Raw genomic sequence first — 17152 nt, 5'->3', positions numbered from 1 at the left:
TCTGCAAATTCTTGATGCTGGGAAGCCAGATCTTCATGCATGAGTTCAACAGAAGGAACTTCTTCAATTTTTTCAACCAAGAAGGCCTTAGATTTAAGGGCTTCCGGGGGTTTGGGGTTCTCGGAGTGAACTGCGTCCTTGTATGAGAAAGGCCGAGTAGAGGAAGATTGTCCCGCTGCACCTCCTCTCAAACGAAGGGTAGCCACCACCGAGCTGTTCCTGGAAATGCTGTAAGCAGAGAGGGATAGAGGGTTTTCAAGTTGTTTACCTTGAAAGAGAAGTCGCAACAGGCTAGATGGGATCCCCATTCTGTGCTCTAGATTCAGTATGAGGTCCTGCACCAGATCTGAAGGGCGAACCCATTGCATGATGGTTCTGCCTGTAGGCTGAGCAATCTGGATCTGAAAGGAGTCAGATAAGGGCTTTGACCCCATGCAGATCTCTGTATCTGGCCAAAACACGGGTTTTTCTGCCTTCTGGATGACCAGATCTGGCAGATCTTTGTCCGATCTGAATCTGAGACTGCGATTCGGATAGCAAGTGATTGCCTTAGATCCATGCAGAGACCCTGCGGATGAATCATTTTCCGGCTCTCTCTTGCTTGATTCCAAGGACGGCACGGAAGGTAGCAAAGCCAGAGCCTTGGCCTTGGGATCTTTAAGCTCCTGCTGCTGAGGGTGCAGCGATCGAATCCACCGGGGGTTGCGCGTCCGAGCAAGCGCAGCAGAGGCCCAGTCGTCGGTGGCGAGAGCGAAATATGCCTTCCCTTTTACTCCTCGCAAGACCCAGTCGGTATCATAGCATGCATGGGGTGCCTCCACGGCTGTAACGAATGTGCCGGGCCACACTCGTAATATCCTCCATGGATCTCTGATCTCCCCTACGAAGCTCCTCCTGGGCCGCTTTCTTACACTGCTGAGATGGGTTTCTTTGAGGGCCCGGGCTTCGATCTCGAGACCTCCAATCCCTCCCCTCGCTCTGCGAACGTTCTTCACAACCATCGCTCTCTCTCCACAAGCATTTATCTTCTTTCAACTTTTATTATTTTTTGTATTTTTTTTTGTTCAAATAACTATGTAGGAACTTATTGATTTAATGAGGTGGAAGAGGGATCCTGACTTATTGAGAGAAAAAGAGGTTGTCCCTTTAGAGAAGGCTATTTTTACACCTCTAAAATACAACTCACTTGTTAAAGTTTCTTCCCATCCTTACTCTACTCAACTTAGTTGACAAGACAAAACCAAAGAATTATAAAATTGATTAGAGTTGGTGGTACTAGTTATATATTTAAGCATCATTATTCCACTATGGCTATATATGAAAAGAACATATTTTCCATTAGGTTATCATCGATGAAAGGTGAGAGATCCATGTAAAGAAAGGGAATAACCAGATAACCAAGAATTGACAGTAGCACATTTTCCTCTTGAACTTCACCATGCTTTCTTTGGAAGCCAAATGCGATCTCATGTGGAAATTATCCTACAATGAAAAGGAAAGAAAAGAGTAGGGAGGAAATTAAATCAAATTAGAACAAAACAAAGAAAAAAACATAATACTTCTACTCCTAAAATAACAGAGAATAGACCAAGCTTACATAAAATGAAACTTCCAGTGCAACCAACGATGCATAGGCTGATCTATATAGGTGAAGGAATAAATATTAAGAAAGATATTCAAAAATAATAGTGGACCAGAAAGATAAATCGCTACATGCCACAACATTTGAAGAGTGAAAATGCATGCAGAAAAATATGACAAAAAAGCACAGGAAAAATACTCTGTGGGTGCATGATGGTGTTTACACACATCACAAGAAGATAAATTGTGATCCGGATTTTAAATACAAATTGCGAAAAATTACAGAGATAACCATAAACACAGAGATGTAGTGGAAATAATACTTCATTTGATTAATCTAAAACACTGAAATATGCTTACAAACAGAAATGGAAATAAACCAACTAGGGTGATGGTGGCTTATCTCTAAGAAGAGATGTGGTGGATACATGCCTCTGAACCCTATTACAATGAGGCTCGAAGGCCTATTTATTGTTGAGAAATGATGGAAAACCATAAACATCGAAAAACCTAACCCTAGAATATGAAACGCCAAATTGTGGGCCCTGTTTGGGTAAATTGTTACATCAACTTCCCGAGGTCGTAACTTTGGCATACGATCTTTGTTTGATGTGAAAAATATCACGTTAGAAAGATATATCCAAGAACTACAAATTTGGGAAGAGAAGAATCAAACCATGGACCCATGTTGCTCCTCGCTTTCCTAAAGAACACTGTTTAGATCCTCAAAACGGCTCCGGAAGTTCAAGACCCAAAATACTGCTGAAAATAGTAAACTGTGCTACAATTAAGGAAACTGAAAAGTTGAAAGAAACAATGGTGGGGTTCCAAGTGGACTTGGTGGGTGGCCACCAATATTCACCTAGATCATTCCTCCCCCATTAGGAAGCAATGGTCCCCATTGCATTGAGTTCCTCCATGAGATGAGGAAACTTCTGCTGAACTTGGTCTCTAGTGAGCCATTTGCCCTAGTGAAGGAGTTGGCCTACTTTGACAACTCGATATAGTTGGATATTCTGCTGGAGAGTGTGCTTGATTTGTGTGTCCATGATTTGATCAGTTGCATCTTGTTCCATGCAATTTGGATTTAACTCTGTGGGTGTGAGTTGTTTTGCAATGTTGGATGTGTCTAGTAATGATGGAGAGTATGGCCAAAGGCAGTCCACATTGAACACTTAGTGCAGGCCAAGTAATGGGGGAATACTGAGCTCAAATAAATTGTCTCCCATAGCCTTGGTAATTGTGTAAGGACCATATCGGAGTGATCTGAGTTTCCAATAGGCTCCAGCAAGGCGTTCCTTTTGCAAATGCAACCAGACTTTGTCACCCACCTGAAACTTGTGTGGCACCCAATGTTGATCATGTCGTTGTTTATACTTGGCCTTTGATTTCTCCAGAATTTCGTGGACCTGCTGGCGAATATGTTGGATGTGCTCAATGAAGTTGTTTGCCTTATCTATTTCAGACTGGACATGAGCCAAATCTGCGTGAGTAGCTGCAAATGGCATGGCCACATCAATGGGGCATAGTGGCTGGAATCTCAAGCCCACTTGAAAAGGGTTGTGGCCAGTCGAGCTGTGGAGAGCTCGGTTTTAGCTGTACTGAACATAGGGGAGGCTCTCGTCCCAGGTGCATGGATGCTTTTAGTTGTATATGCGGAGAATGTGTATGATCATCCTGTTGACAACCTCTGTCTAGCCATCAGTTTGAGGATGGAAGGCTGTGGACTTAGTGAGTTTGGTGTCCATCATCGACCAGAGACTGGACCAAAATTTACTGAGGAACCTGCTGTCCCGATCTGAGATGATATACTGTGGGATCCCAAAGTGTACCCATACTCATTCAGAGAAGGTTTTAGCAGTGGCTTCTGCTATGATATTCTTCTTGCAGGCTGCCATAATGGCCATCTTCGAGAACTTGTCAACAACCACAAAAACACAATCGTTTCCATGCTTAGCAAAAGGAAGGCTTGACATGTAATCCATGGAGATGGATTCCCAAGGTCCACTAGGGTAGGCAGCGAGGTATAGAGTCCTTGCTTCTTGATGGTTGGTTTGGCAATGGTGCAGGAAGTGCATGATCTGATGTACTTGCTAACATCCTGTCAAAGATTCAGCCAATAGAAATACTTCTGCAGTATTGCCACCATTTTTTTCGGCCCTGAAATGCCCAGAAGCCCGACTATAGTGTGCTTCCCAAATCATCTTGGCACGCTCGCTTGAAGGAACACAAAGGTGACTCAGGTGGCATAACAGGGCATCCTGGAGGTGAAAATCTAGAACATGCTGACCCTCCAAGAGTGTCTAGTATGTGTGGTTGAATTTTGGGTCGCTTTTGTAGAGAAGTGGCCAACCAGAAGTCTTGTGCCCACAAGAGTTGAGCACAGTGGTTAACACCATGATTGGTGGTCGAATGAGGCAATCTGCATCATTATTGGTGCTGCCCTTCTTACACTTGATATTCAAGTGGAACTGTTGCATGTGTGTGGAGCACTTTTGATGGCTATCATTTTGCAATTTCCCTTGGGTCTGTATGAACTTAGGGGTTGGTGGTCCATGTGGATGACCGCTTCCTTCCTGAAAATGTAATGCTTCCATTACCGTCAGACCTACACAATGGAATACATCTCTTTTTCATAAGTGGGATACTTCTGGATTGTGTTTGAAAGTGTCTCACTATGATATGCCACTGGATTCCCGAGTTGAGTAAGGACAACCCCAATAGCATAGTCAGAGGCATCTATCTCGACCTCAAATGGTTGTTGAAATTCTGGTAATGCGAGCACTGGTGCTGAGTAGAGGCGATCTTTCAACTCTGTGAATGCATTCTGTTGAGATTCAAACCAAGAGAATATTGATTTCACTCCTCCCTTAGTGACTTAACTCAAGGGCCAAGTGATATGAGAAAATCACAACATGAACCTTCGATAGAAGTTGGAAAGACCTAGAAAGTTGCGGAGCTCTGTTAGAGTGGTTGGATATGGCCAATCCCGAATGACTTGGATCTTGGCTGGATCCACATGCACCCCTTGTTCATCAATAATGTATCCCAGATACTGAACCTAGGTCATGCCAAAAGTTCATTTCTCCAAATTGGCACATAACTTGTGTTGCCACAGTGTTTGGAGAACTTGTCGAATGTGATGGAGGTGCTCTTCCCAAATCTCGTTGAAGATTAGGATGTCATCTAAGTATACCACTACAAATGAGTTGGTGAATGGCCACAAGATGTCATCCATTAGCCCTGTGAAGGTTGCAAGAGCATTCGTCAATCTGAAAGGTATAACCAACCATTCGAAAGGCTCTCCTTGGCTTTGAAGGCAGTCTTCCACACATTAGAGGGTTCGATTGGTACCTGGTGATATCCTGACTTCAAATCGATCTTGCTGAAATATTTTCCCCCTTCAGTTGGTCCAAGAGATCATCAATCCGTGGGATCGGGTACCTATTACAGACAGTGATCTTGTTCAGCGCCTGATAGTTAATACAGAGTCTCCAAGTCCCATCCTTCTTCTGTACCAACATGATCGGGCTCCCATAGGGTGATGAACTCAGACGGGTGTGACCTTTTTGCGGCAGCTCATGAATCTTCCTCTTGATTTCATCGTTCTCTAGAATGGAGTGCCAATAGATTAGTCCATTGGGTAGCAGTGCACCTAGGGTTAGATCAATGGAGTGCTTGACTTGACAGTGCAGAGGAACCCCTATAGGGGAGGTGAAGATGTCCTCATACTCCTCCACAACCTTGTCCATCTGTAGTTGTTGTGTGGAGGGGCCCTGTCTAGAGGTCGTGCCCACCATCTTCTTCTTTCCTTGAGGGCATATCATCAGGAAAACAAGTTTCCTAGTTTTGGAAATGAGCTTACTACATTGTTTTGCAGTAACCAAAGAGGTGGCGGTAGGCGATGGTACCTCCAATTTCCTATACAACTTATTTCCCAAAGTAACAATAATAGCATGGGGCCTTGATTCATACACAACATGTCACTTCCACAAGTATGGTTATCCTAATAATACATCACAAACTTCAAGGGGAGAAATTTCACACAATGCCTCATCCGTGAAGGGCTTGATGTTGTATGCAAGGTGACACTGCTGGCTCACGCAAAGATCCTGCCCTTAATGAAGCCACCCGAAGGTGTACAATTATGGATGTGTTGTGGTCGGTAAGTCTAGCTACTTCATGACCTTTTTCGAAATGAGGTTCTTTTGGCTTCCGCTATCAATAATGAACTATAGTAGCGAGCCCCTTACCCATATCTTGGAGTGGAAGAGATTCTCATCCTCCTCTGGATCTTCGGATTCCCCCTTCTGGATCTTCGTGGTAGCAACAGTGGCGTTGGGCTCTGCATCAATAATCTACTTCCCTCTTTCATTCCCCTTGTCAGGTTCTGACTTAGAGTCAGAACATGCATCTGATTATGAAACCTTTAGCTCGGCCACCAGTGACTGCTTGGCCTGACACTCACTTGTGTTGTGAATGGATATCTTATGGAACTCATACCACTTTCCTGTGTCCTTTTTCAGCTTCGCGGAATTGTTCTTTGCTTGCAGCTTTGGTAGGTTATCTTAGGCCACCCTGCCTTGGATTTGTCCTTTGTTCTGTGGTTTGGGGGAACTTTTCCCTTGCTTTGGATTCATAGATCCAAAGTCTTGCTTCTTCTGTTTAAACTTTTTCTCGACCTTGATGGCATATCGGTATACCGTGCCGAGTGAGGATATGTTCAGGACTTCTATTTCTTCCTAGATGTACTTGTGAAAGAAGCTGTAGTATTTGAGTACCAAATGTTGCTCTGAATCCTTGATACCCAACTTTGTGTGAAGGGTATGGAAAATATTGGTAAACTCTGACACGTCTTGGTCCCTTACCTGCCGCAGCGTGGTCCATTTTATCTATTCATCCTCATAGCTTTAGATAGGGTAGTACTGCTCCTTGATGGCATCCCAAAATAAATCCCAAGTGGGTGTGGCTGAAAATAGTGAGCTTGTACTTTCAGCCTTCTTCTCGCAGTAGGTTTCTCACTAGTCCTTGATGTGGGGGGATGCTTTGAGAACAATGAAAATAATATTTTCCCAACTGGAAAAATCATGAACAAAAAAATAACCCTCTAGCAGATTTAACCATTTATCGACGGCATCTGCATCTATCTGACCCTCGAATATGGGGATTTCAAAATTAACTTGTACCTTAAACACTGTGGCATTTCCAGAGTAGCTGTTGGAGGTCAATGTGTCGACCCTGGGTAGGCGCTGAAGGATCTAGGAAAAGTTTTCCATCATCGCTTTCCTTTATTGCTTGAGGGCTTCTTCAAGCAAGATTTTGATAGGATCTCCTACCCCCTCGTCTTTCTTTTCATCCGCCATGGGAGGCCGTCAGGATTTGCAAGGCTAGTCTTGTAAAGTTTCGACCAGTTCAAGCCCTAACTCCTTATATCCCGACCTCGTTGGGGACATTCAAAGAAAAACAGAGAAAAGAAAAGCAGACCACTCTGATACCACTGATCTAGATTTAAATAGGAATGCGACAAATTATAGATATAACCATAAACTCAAAGATGCAATGGAAATAATACTTCATTTCATTAATGTAAAACATTGAAATATGCTTACAAACAGAAATAGAAATAAACCAGCTAGGGTGATGGTAGCTTATCTCTGAGAGGAGATGTCGTGGCTACATGCCTCTGAACCCTGTTACAATGAGGCTCGAAGGCCTATTTATTGTTGAGAAACAATGGAAAACCCTAAACATCGAAAAACCTAAACCTAGAAGATGAAACACCAAATTGTGGGCCCCATTTGGGTAAATTGGTACATCAACTTCCCGAGGTCATAAATTTGGCATACGATCTCCGTTTGACTCACACAATATCTCGCTAGAAAGATATATCCAAGAACCACAACATCGAGAAGAGAAACATCAATCCATGAACCCATGTTATTCCCAGTTTTCCTAAAAAAACATCGTTTAGGGCCTCAAAATAGCTCTGGAAGTTCAAGACCCAAAAAACTGATAAAACTAGTAAACTATGCTACAATTAAGGAAACTAAAAAGTTGAAAGAAACAATGGTGGGGGTCCAAGTGGACTTTGTGGGTGGCCACCAATATCCACTTGGATCATTCCTCCCCCTTTAGGAAGCAATGGTCCCCATTGCATTGAGTTCCTCCATGAGGTGAGGAAACGTTTGCTGAACTTGGTCCATGGTGAGCCATTTGCCCTAGTGAAGGAGTTGGCATGCTTTGACAACTTGATACAGTTAGATATTCTGCTGGTGAGTGTGCTTGATCTGTGTGTCCATGATCTGATCAGTTGCAACTTGTTCCATGCAATCTGGATTTAACTCTGTGGGTGTGAGTTGTTCTGTAATGTCGGATGTGTCTATTATTAGTGGAGAGTATGGCCGAAGGCAGTCCACATTGAACACTGCGTGTAGACCAAGGAATGGGGGAATGTTGAGCTCAAATGCATTGTCTCCCATAGCCTTGGGAATGGTGTAAGAACCATATCAGAGTGGTCTGAGTTTCTGATATGCTCCGGTAAGGCGTTCCTTTTGCAAATGAAACCAGACTTTTTTTCCCACATGAAACTTGTGTGTCACCCGATGTTGATAATGTCGCTGCTTGTACTTGGAATTTCACTTCTCCAGAATGTCATGGACCTGCTAGAAAATATGTTGGATGTGCTCAATGAAGTTGTTTTCCTTATCTGTTTCTAATTGGACATGAGCCGAATATACATGAGTAGCTGCAAATGGCATGGCCACATCAATGGGACATAGTGGCTGCAATCCCAAGCCAACCTTAAAAGGGTTGTGGCCAGTCGAGCTGTGGATAGCCCGGTTATAGCTATGCTGAACATAGGGGAGGATCTTGTCCCATGTGTGTGGATGCTTTGAGTTGTACATGCGTAGAATGTGTACAATAATTCGTTGACAACCTCTGTCTCGCCATCAATTTGAGGATGAAAGGCTGTGGACTTAGTGAGTTTGGTGCCTCGCAGTGACGAGTGACTGGATCAAAATGTACTGAGGAACCTACTGTCTCGATCTGAGATGATAGACTATGGGATCCCAAAGTGTACCCACACTCGTTCAAAGAATAGTTTAGCAATGGCTTCTGCTGTGATATTCTTCTTGCAGGCCGCCATAATGGAAATCTTTGGGAACTTGTTGATGTCACAAAAAACGTCGTTTAGGGCCTCAAAATGGCTCCAGAGGTTCAGGACCTGAAAAAACTACTAAAAATAGTAAACTGTGCTACAATTAAGGAAATTGAAAAGCTGAAAGAAACATTGGTGGGGGTCCAAGTGGACTTGTTGGGTGGCCACCAATATTCACCTGGATCATTCCTCCCCCATTAGGAAGCAATGGTCCCCATTGCATTGAGTTCCTCCATGAGATGAGGAAAATTCTGCTGAACTTGGTCCCTATGAACCATTTGCCCTAGTGAAGGAGTTGGCCTACTTTGACAACTCGATACAGTTGGATATTCTGCTAGCGAGTGTGCTTGATCTGTGTGTCCATGATCCGATCAGTTGCATCTTGTTCCATGCAATTTGGATTTAACTCTGTGGGTGTGAGCTGTTCTGCAATGTTGGATGTGTCTAGTAATGATGGAGAGTATGGTCGAAGGCAGTCCACATTGAACACTTGGTGCAGGCCAAGTAATGGGGGAATGCTGAGCTCAAATACATTGTCTCCCACAGCCTTGGTAATTGTATAAGGACCATATCGGAGTGGTCTGAGTTTCCAATAGGCTCTGGTAAGGCGTTCCTTTTGCAAATGAAACCAGACTTTGTCACCCACCTGAAACTTGTGTGGCACCCGATGTTGATCATGTCGTTGCTTGTACTTGGCATTTTCTCCAGAATGTTGTGGACCTGCTGGCGAATATGTTGGATGTGCTCAATTAAGCTATTTTCCTTATCTATTTCAGACTGGACATGAGCTGAATCTTTTTCAGTAGCTGCAAATGGCATGGGAACATCAATGGGACATAGTGGCTGGAATCCCAAGCCCACCTAAAAATGGATGTGGCCAGTTGAGCTATGGAGAGCCCGATTGTAGCTATGTTGAACATAAGGGAGGCTCTCATCCCATGTGCGTGGATGCATTGAATTGTACATGCGTAGAATGTGTACGATCATCCTGTTGACAACCTTTGTTTGGCCATCAGTTTGAGGATGGAAGGTTGGGGACTTAGTGAGTTCAGTGTCCATCATCGACCAGAGACTGGACCAAAATGTACTAAGGAACCTGCTGTCCTGATCTGAGATGATAAACTGTGGGATCCCAAAGTGTACTGACACTCACTCAAAGAAGAGTTTAGCAGTGGCTTCTACTGTGATATTCTTCCTGTAGGCTATCATAATGGCCATCTTCGAGAACGTGTCGACGACCACAAAAACACAGTCATTTCCATGCTTAGCAGAAGGAAGGTCTGACATGTAATCCATGGAGATGGATTCCCAAGGTCAACTAGGGGTAGGTAGCAGGGTATAGAGGCCTTGCTTCTTGATGGTTGGTTTGGTAATGGCATAGGCAGTGCATGATGTGATGTACTTCCCAACATCCTATCAAAGATTTCACCAATAGAAATACTTCTACAGTACTGCCACCATTTTCTCGACCTCGAAATACCTAGTAGCCCTACTGTAGTGTTCTTCCCAAATCATCTTGGCACGCTCGCTTGAAGGAACACAAAGGTGACCCAGGTGGCATAATAGGGCATCCTGGAGGTGAAAATCTGGAACATGCCGACCCTCCAAGAGTGTCTGGTATGTGTGGCCGAATTCTGGGTCACTTTTGTCGAGAAGTGGCCAATCAGAAGTCTCATGCCCACAAGAGTTGAGCATGGTGGTTAACGACATGATCAGTGGTCGACTGAGGTAATTTGCAACATTGTTGGTGCTTCCCTTCTTATACTTGATATTCAAGTGGAACTATTGCAAGTATGTGGACCACTTCTGATGGTGATCATTCTGAAATTTCCCTTGCGTCTATATGAACTGCAGGGGTCATTGGTCTATGTGGATAACCGTTTCCTTCCCCAAAATGTAATGCTTCCATTGTCGGCAGGCTTGAACAATGGAATACATCTCTTTTTCATAAGTGGGATACTTCTGGACTATGTCTGAAAGTGTCTCACTGTGATATGCCACTGGATGCCCATGTTGAGTAAGGACTGCCCCAATAGCATAGTCAGAGGCATCTGTCTTGACCTCAAATGGTTGTTGCAAGTTCGGTAATGCGAGCACTGGTGTCGAGCAGAGGCAATCTTTCAACTCTGTGAATGCCTTTTGTTGAGATTTAGACCAAAATAATTTTTCTTTCGCTCCTCCCTTAGTGACTTGACTCAAGGGCCAAGTGATATGAGAAAATCCCAACACAAACCTGCGGTAGAAGTTGGCAAGACCTAGAAAGCTACGGAGCTCTGTCAGAGTGGTTGGATATGGCCAATCCCGAATGACTTGGATCTTGGCTGGATCCACATGCACCCCTTTTTCATCAATAATGTATCTTAGATGTTGAACCTGGGTCATGCCAAAAGTGAATTTCTCTAAATTGGCACATAACTTGTGTTGTCGCAGTGTTTAGAGAACCTATTGAATGTGATGGAGGTGCTCTTCCCAAATATGGCTAAATATTAGGATGTCATCCAAGTATACCACTACAAATGATTTGGTGAATGGCCTCAAGATGTCATCCATTAGCCTCATGAAGGTTGCAAGAGCATTCATCAATAAAAAAGGCATAACTAACCATTCAAAAGGCCCTTCTTGGCTTTGAAGGTAGTCTTCCACATATTAGAGGATTTGATTGGTACCTGGTGATATCCTCACCTCAAATCGATCTTGCTAAAATATTTTTCCCCCTTCAGTTGGTCCAGGAGGTCATCAATCCGTGGGATCAGGTACCTATTACGGACAGTGATCTTGTTAAGCACCCGATATTTAATACAGAGTCTCCAAGTCCCATTCTTCTTCTGTACCAACACGATCGGGCTTCCACAGGGCAATGAACTCAAACAGGTGTGACCTTTCTATGACAGCTCCTGAATCTGCCTCTTGATTTCATCGTTCTCTAGAATGGAGTGCCAATACATTAGTCCATTGGGCAGTGGCGCACTTGGGGTGAGATCGATGGTGTGCTTGACCTGACAATGCAAAGGAACCCCTGCGAGGGAGGTGAAGATGTCCTCATACTCCTCCATGACCTTGTCCATTTGTAGTTCATGTGCGGAGGGGCCCTGTCTAGAGGTCATGGCCACCATATTCTTCTTTCCTTAAGGGCGTATCATAAGGAAAATAATTTTCCTAGTTTTGGAAATGAGCTTAACGCATTGTTTTGCAGTAACCAAAGAGGTGGTGGTAGGCGATGCTACCTCCGGTATCCTGTACAACTTATTTCCCAAAGTAACAATAATAGCACGGGGCCTTGATTCATACACAGCATGTTGCTTCCACAAGTATGGTTGTCCTAATTATACATCACAAACTTCAAGGGGAGAAATGTCATACAATACCTCATCTGTGAAGGGCTTGATGTTGTATGGAAGGCAACACTGTTGGCTCACCCGAAGATCCTATCATTAGTGAAGCCACATGATGGTGTATGGTTGTGGATGTGTTGTGGACGATAAGCCCAACAGCATCACGATCTCTTTCGAAATGAGGTTCTTCTGGCTCCTGCTATCGATAATGAATAATAGCAGGGAGCCCTTTACCCACATTTGGGAGTGGAAGAGATGCTCCTCCTCCTATGGATATTTGAGTTCCTCCTTTTGGATCTTCGAGTTCCTCCTTCTGGATCTTTGTTGTGGCAACAATGGCATTGGGCTCCGCATCGATAATCTGCTTCCCTTTGTCATTCCCCTTGTTGGGTTCTGATTCAGAGTCAAAACATGCATCTGATTCTAAAACCTTTAGCTCGGCCACCAATGACTGCTAGGCCCGACACTCACTTGTGTTGTGAGTGGAGATCTTATGGAACTCACACCACTTTCCCATGTTCTTTTTTGGCTTCATGACGTTGTTCTTTGCTTGTAGCTTTGGCGGGTTGTCTTAGGCTGAACCGCCTTGGCTTTGTCCTTTGTTCTGTGGTTTAGGGGCACCTTTCCCTTTCTTTGGATTCGCATATCGAAAGTCTTGCTTCTTTTGTTTAAACTTTTTCTCGACCTTGACAGCATATCGGTATGCTGTGCTGAGCGAGGAGATGTTCAAGAATTCTATTTCTTCCTAGATGTACATGTGCAGGAAGTGATGGTATTTGAGTACCAAAATGCTACTTTGAATCCTTGATACCCAACTTTGTGCGAAGAGTATGCAAAATATTGGTAAACTCCAGCACGTCTTGGTCCCTTCCCTGCCTCAGCATGGTCCACTTTATGTATTCATCCTCATAGCTTTAGACATGGTATTACTGCTCCTTGATGGCATCCCGGAATGAATCCCAAGTGGGTGCGGCTGAAAATAGTGAGCCTGTACTTTCATCCTTCTTCTCGTAGTAGGTTTCCCACTAGTTCTTTATGTGGGGGGTTGCTTTGAGAAGAGAAAAAATAATCTTTTCCCAACCAGAAAAGTCATGAACAGAAAAACAACCCTCTAGCAGATTTAACCATTTATTGACAGCATCTACATCTATCTGACCCTCAAATATGGGGATTTCAAAATTAACTTGTACCTTAAATGGTGTGGCGTTTCCAGAGTAGCTCTTGGAAGTTGATGTGTCGATCCTAGGTAGCCACTGAAGGATATGGGAAAAATTGTCCATCATCGCGTTCCATTGTCACTCGAGGGCTTCTTCGAGTAAGATTTTGATAGGATCTCCTGCCCCCTAATCTTTCTTTTCATCTGCCATGGGAGGCCGTTGAGATTTGCGAGGCTGGTCATGCAAAGTTTCAACCAATTCAAGCCCTAACTCCTTATATCCCGATCTCGTTGGGGACATGCAAAGAAAAACAGAGAAAAAAAAACAGACTGCTCTGATACCCCTGATCTAGATTTAAACAGGAATGGAACAAATTATGGAGATAACCATAAACACTAAGATGCAACGAAAATAATACTTCATTTCATTAATGTAAAACACTGAAATATGCTTACAAACAAAATGGAAATAAACCAGCTAGGGTGATGGTAGCTTATCTCTGAGAAGCGATGTGGTGGCTACATGCCTTTTAACCATATTACAATGAGGTTCGAAGGCCTATTTATTGTTGAGAAATAATGGAAAAAGCTAAACATCCAAAAACCTAACCCTAGAAGATGAAAAGCCAAATTGTGGGCCTCGTTTGGGTAAATTGGTACATCAACTTCCTGGGGTCATAACTTTGGCATACGATCTCCGTTTGACACACACAATATCTCCTTAAAAAGATATATCTGAGAACTACAACATTGGGAAGACGAACATCAGTTCATGGACCCATGTTGCTCCCAGTTTTCCCAAAAAATGTCGTTTAGGGCCTCAAAATGGCTCTAGAAGTTTAGGACCCAAAAAATAGCTAAAAATGGTAAACTGTGCTATAATTAAGGAAACTGAAAAGCTGAAAGAAATAATGGTGGGGGTCGAAGTGGACTTGGCGGGTGGCCACCAATATCCACTTGGATCATTCCTCCCCCCTTAGGAAGAAATGGTCCCCATTGCATTGAGTTCCTCCATGAGGGGAGGAAACTTCTGCTGAAATTTGTCCCTAGTGAGCCATTTTCCCTGGTGAAGGAGTTGGCCTGCTTTGACAAATCGATACAGTTGGATATTCTGCCGGCGAGTGTGCTTGATCTGTGTGTTCATGATATGATCAATGGTAGCTTGTTCCATGCAATGTGGATTTAACTTTGTGGGTGTGAGTTGTTCTGCAATGTCGGATGTGTCTAGTATTGGTGGAGAGTATGGCCGAAGGCGGTCCACATTGAACACTAGGTGCAAGCCAAGGAATGGGGGAATGTTGAGCTCAAATGCATTGTCTCCCACAACCTTGGTAATGGTGTAAGGACCATATCAAAGTGGTCTGAGTTTCTAATAAGCTCCAGTAAGGTGTTCCTTTTGCAAATGAAACCAGACTTTTTCGCCCATCTGAAACTTATGTGGCACCTGATGTTGATCATGTGGGTGCTTGTACTTGGCATTTGATTTCTCCAAAATGTCATGGACCTGCTAGAAAATATGTTCGATGTGTTCAATGAAGTTGTTTTCCTTATCTATTTTGAACTAGACATGAGCTAAATCTACATGAGTAGCTGCAAATGGCATGGCCACATCAATGGGACATAGTGGCTGGAATCCCAAGCCCACCTGAAAAGGGTTGTGGCTAGTCGAGTTATGGAGAGCCCAGTTGTAGCTATGCTAAACATAGGGGAGGCTCTCATCCCATGTGCATGGATGCTTTGAGTTGTACATACGCAGAATGTGTACGATCATCCTGTTGACAACCTCTATCTGGCCATTAGTTTGAGGATGTAAGGCTGTGGACTTAGTGAGTTTGGTGTCTAGCATCGATGAGAGACTGGACTAAAATGTACTGAGGAACCTGTTGTCCCGATTTGAGATGATAGACTGTGGGATCCCAAAGTGTAGCCACACTTGTTCAAAGAAGAGTTTAGCAGTGGCTTCTGTTGTGATATTCCTCTTACAGGCCGCCATAATGGCCATATTTGAAAACTTGTCGATGACCCAAAAAAATTGTTTAGGGCCTCAAAACAGCTCTGGAAGTTCAGAACCCGAAAAACTGCTAAAATTAGTAAATTGTGCTACAATTAAGGAAACTGAAAAACTGAAAAAAACAATGGTGGGGGTCCAAGTGGACTTGGTTAGTGGCCACAAATATCCACCTAGATTAACATGGAAGAGAATCCTTTAGAACTTATAAACTCGTCAAACATATAGAAAGTGAAAAAATTATGTTTCGCAAATGAGCTTGCCAGGTATGATTCCTCCAATGATTGAGTAATAGAACTGTGCAAAACAGATGTAGGGTGTGAAGATTGTTGAAAGGATTGGTTTTCAATTTGCGCAATCAAATGATGAGGAGCCTCGAAAGATAAAGGACTATTTTGATTGCGATTAGGAATAACCTCAATACTGCGAGGACTTGACATAGCCACCAGCATGGGTTGAAGTGCCTTCACAAATTGTCAAAGTTCCAAGACATCAAAAGGTAGATCATCAAAAACCAGTGGCTTAAAAATATCAATAGTAGAAAATACAAATTCATGACCAAATGAATCCATGAATAGATCACAACAACGATAATAAAAAAATTCAACATCAAAGATAGAGGCATCCTCTTGATATGATGAATTATAGAGAGGGGAATATTGAAAATGAGAAATTTCACCCTTTGTTTCCTCAGAATGATAAAATGATTGATTGCAGGGATCAAGAAGAGAATAGTCTTCCTCTTGATGTTCAGATGTAAAACTGACCTTCCAAAAATTATGAGCATGATCAGATTTAACATCATCAAAAACTGATCCTTCGAAATATTCAATAGGTATGACAGAATCGTGGAAGGTTTCAAGATTATGAGGGAGAGTTGAACGAGGAGAAACATCAACTTGTATCAAACATTCTTGTTCGGACATTGAATCCCATACATAGTCATCATAAATGATATTGAAAGTTGGTAGTCAACACTAACCCCATCCTGAGTTTGATCCTCAAGAACATTAAAATAAACAATTGAAACTGGTGAACACAATAACTTTTAGTTAAGAGGACCAAAGGAATCAATGAATGGAGGGCGAGGAGAAAGAACATCACTAGAAAAATCATATTTATAGTCCAAACTTGCATTTAAATTATGAATATGTGAGGTGGGAGAAGATGGTGGTAGATCAATGGATGAACACTCAAGTTCTCCAACATCATCCTGCGTAAATGGATCTATTTGATGAGGGGAAGATGAAGAGACACTTGGAACAACTTCCCTCGTCACATATTTAGAAGCTCCATAACCAGTGTAAGTTGGGAGACTTTTGAAAGATTCATATTCTTTCGAATTCATCAAAATATGAACAATAATTTGGACTTTTCTTTAATTAACTTCCAAGAAATATCATCTTCAGAAAATTCAAAACAGAAATGAATGAAATGATCATGAAAATCAGTAACACATTCATCAGGTGTTTTTTGTCAATGCATGATTTTCTTGAAAATAGATTTTTAATCAACCTGTCAAAGGGGAGGTAGAGGTCTTTGACAAGATGCTCGAAAGTGTGTATAGAGGCAGCTGGAAATGTGTAACACCATTCCTTGACACATGCTTCGAATGTGAGAATGAACAACCTACAAGCAGCATCCTCACAATGAATATTGTGCTTAGTGCAAAATTCAAAAAAACGAGTAGTTTGCTTGAGAATGGTTGTTCCACCCTCGCCATCAAACCTCAAATTTGAAAATTCATTAATTATTCTCATGGGAGCTTTCATATTTGTTGCTCTGGAAAAACATGTCGAGGTTAAGATATCAGAAGAAGCCATTTAAAGATAAGAAAATTTCAAGCAAACTTCACAGGCTTAGCTCGTCATCTACCCTCCTTCTAGTGCCATAAATGTTGACGGTGCTAGACCTGA

The sequence above is a fragment of the Pinus tabuliformis genome, chromosome 1_2 (assembly GCF_031772625.1).
Source record: "Pinus tabuliformis cultivar Carrire ecotype Pingquan chromosome 1_2, CPIR1, whole genome shotgun sequence".
Taxonomy (NCBI): domain Eukaryota; kingdom Viridiplantae; phylum Streptophyta; class Pinopsida; order Pinales; family Pinaceae; genus Pinus; species Pinus tabuliformis.
Note: the sequence above shows the minus strand (reverse complement) of the source record.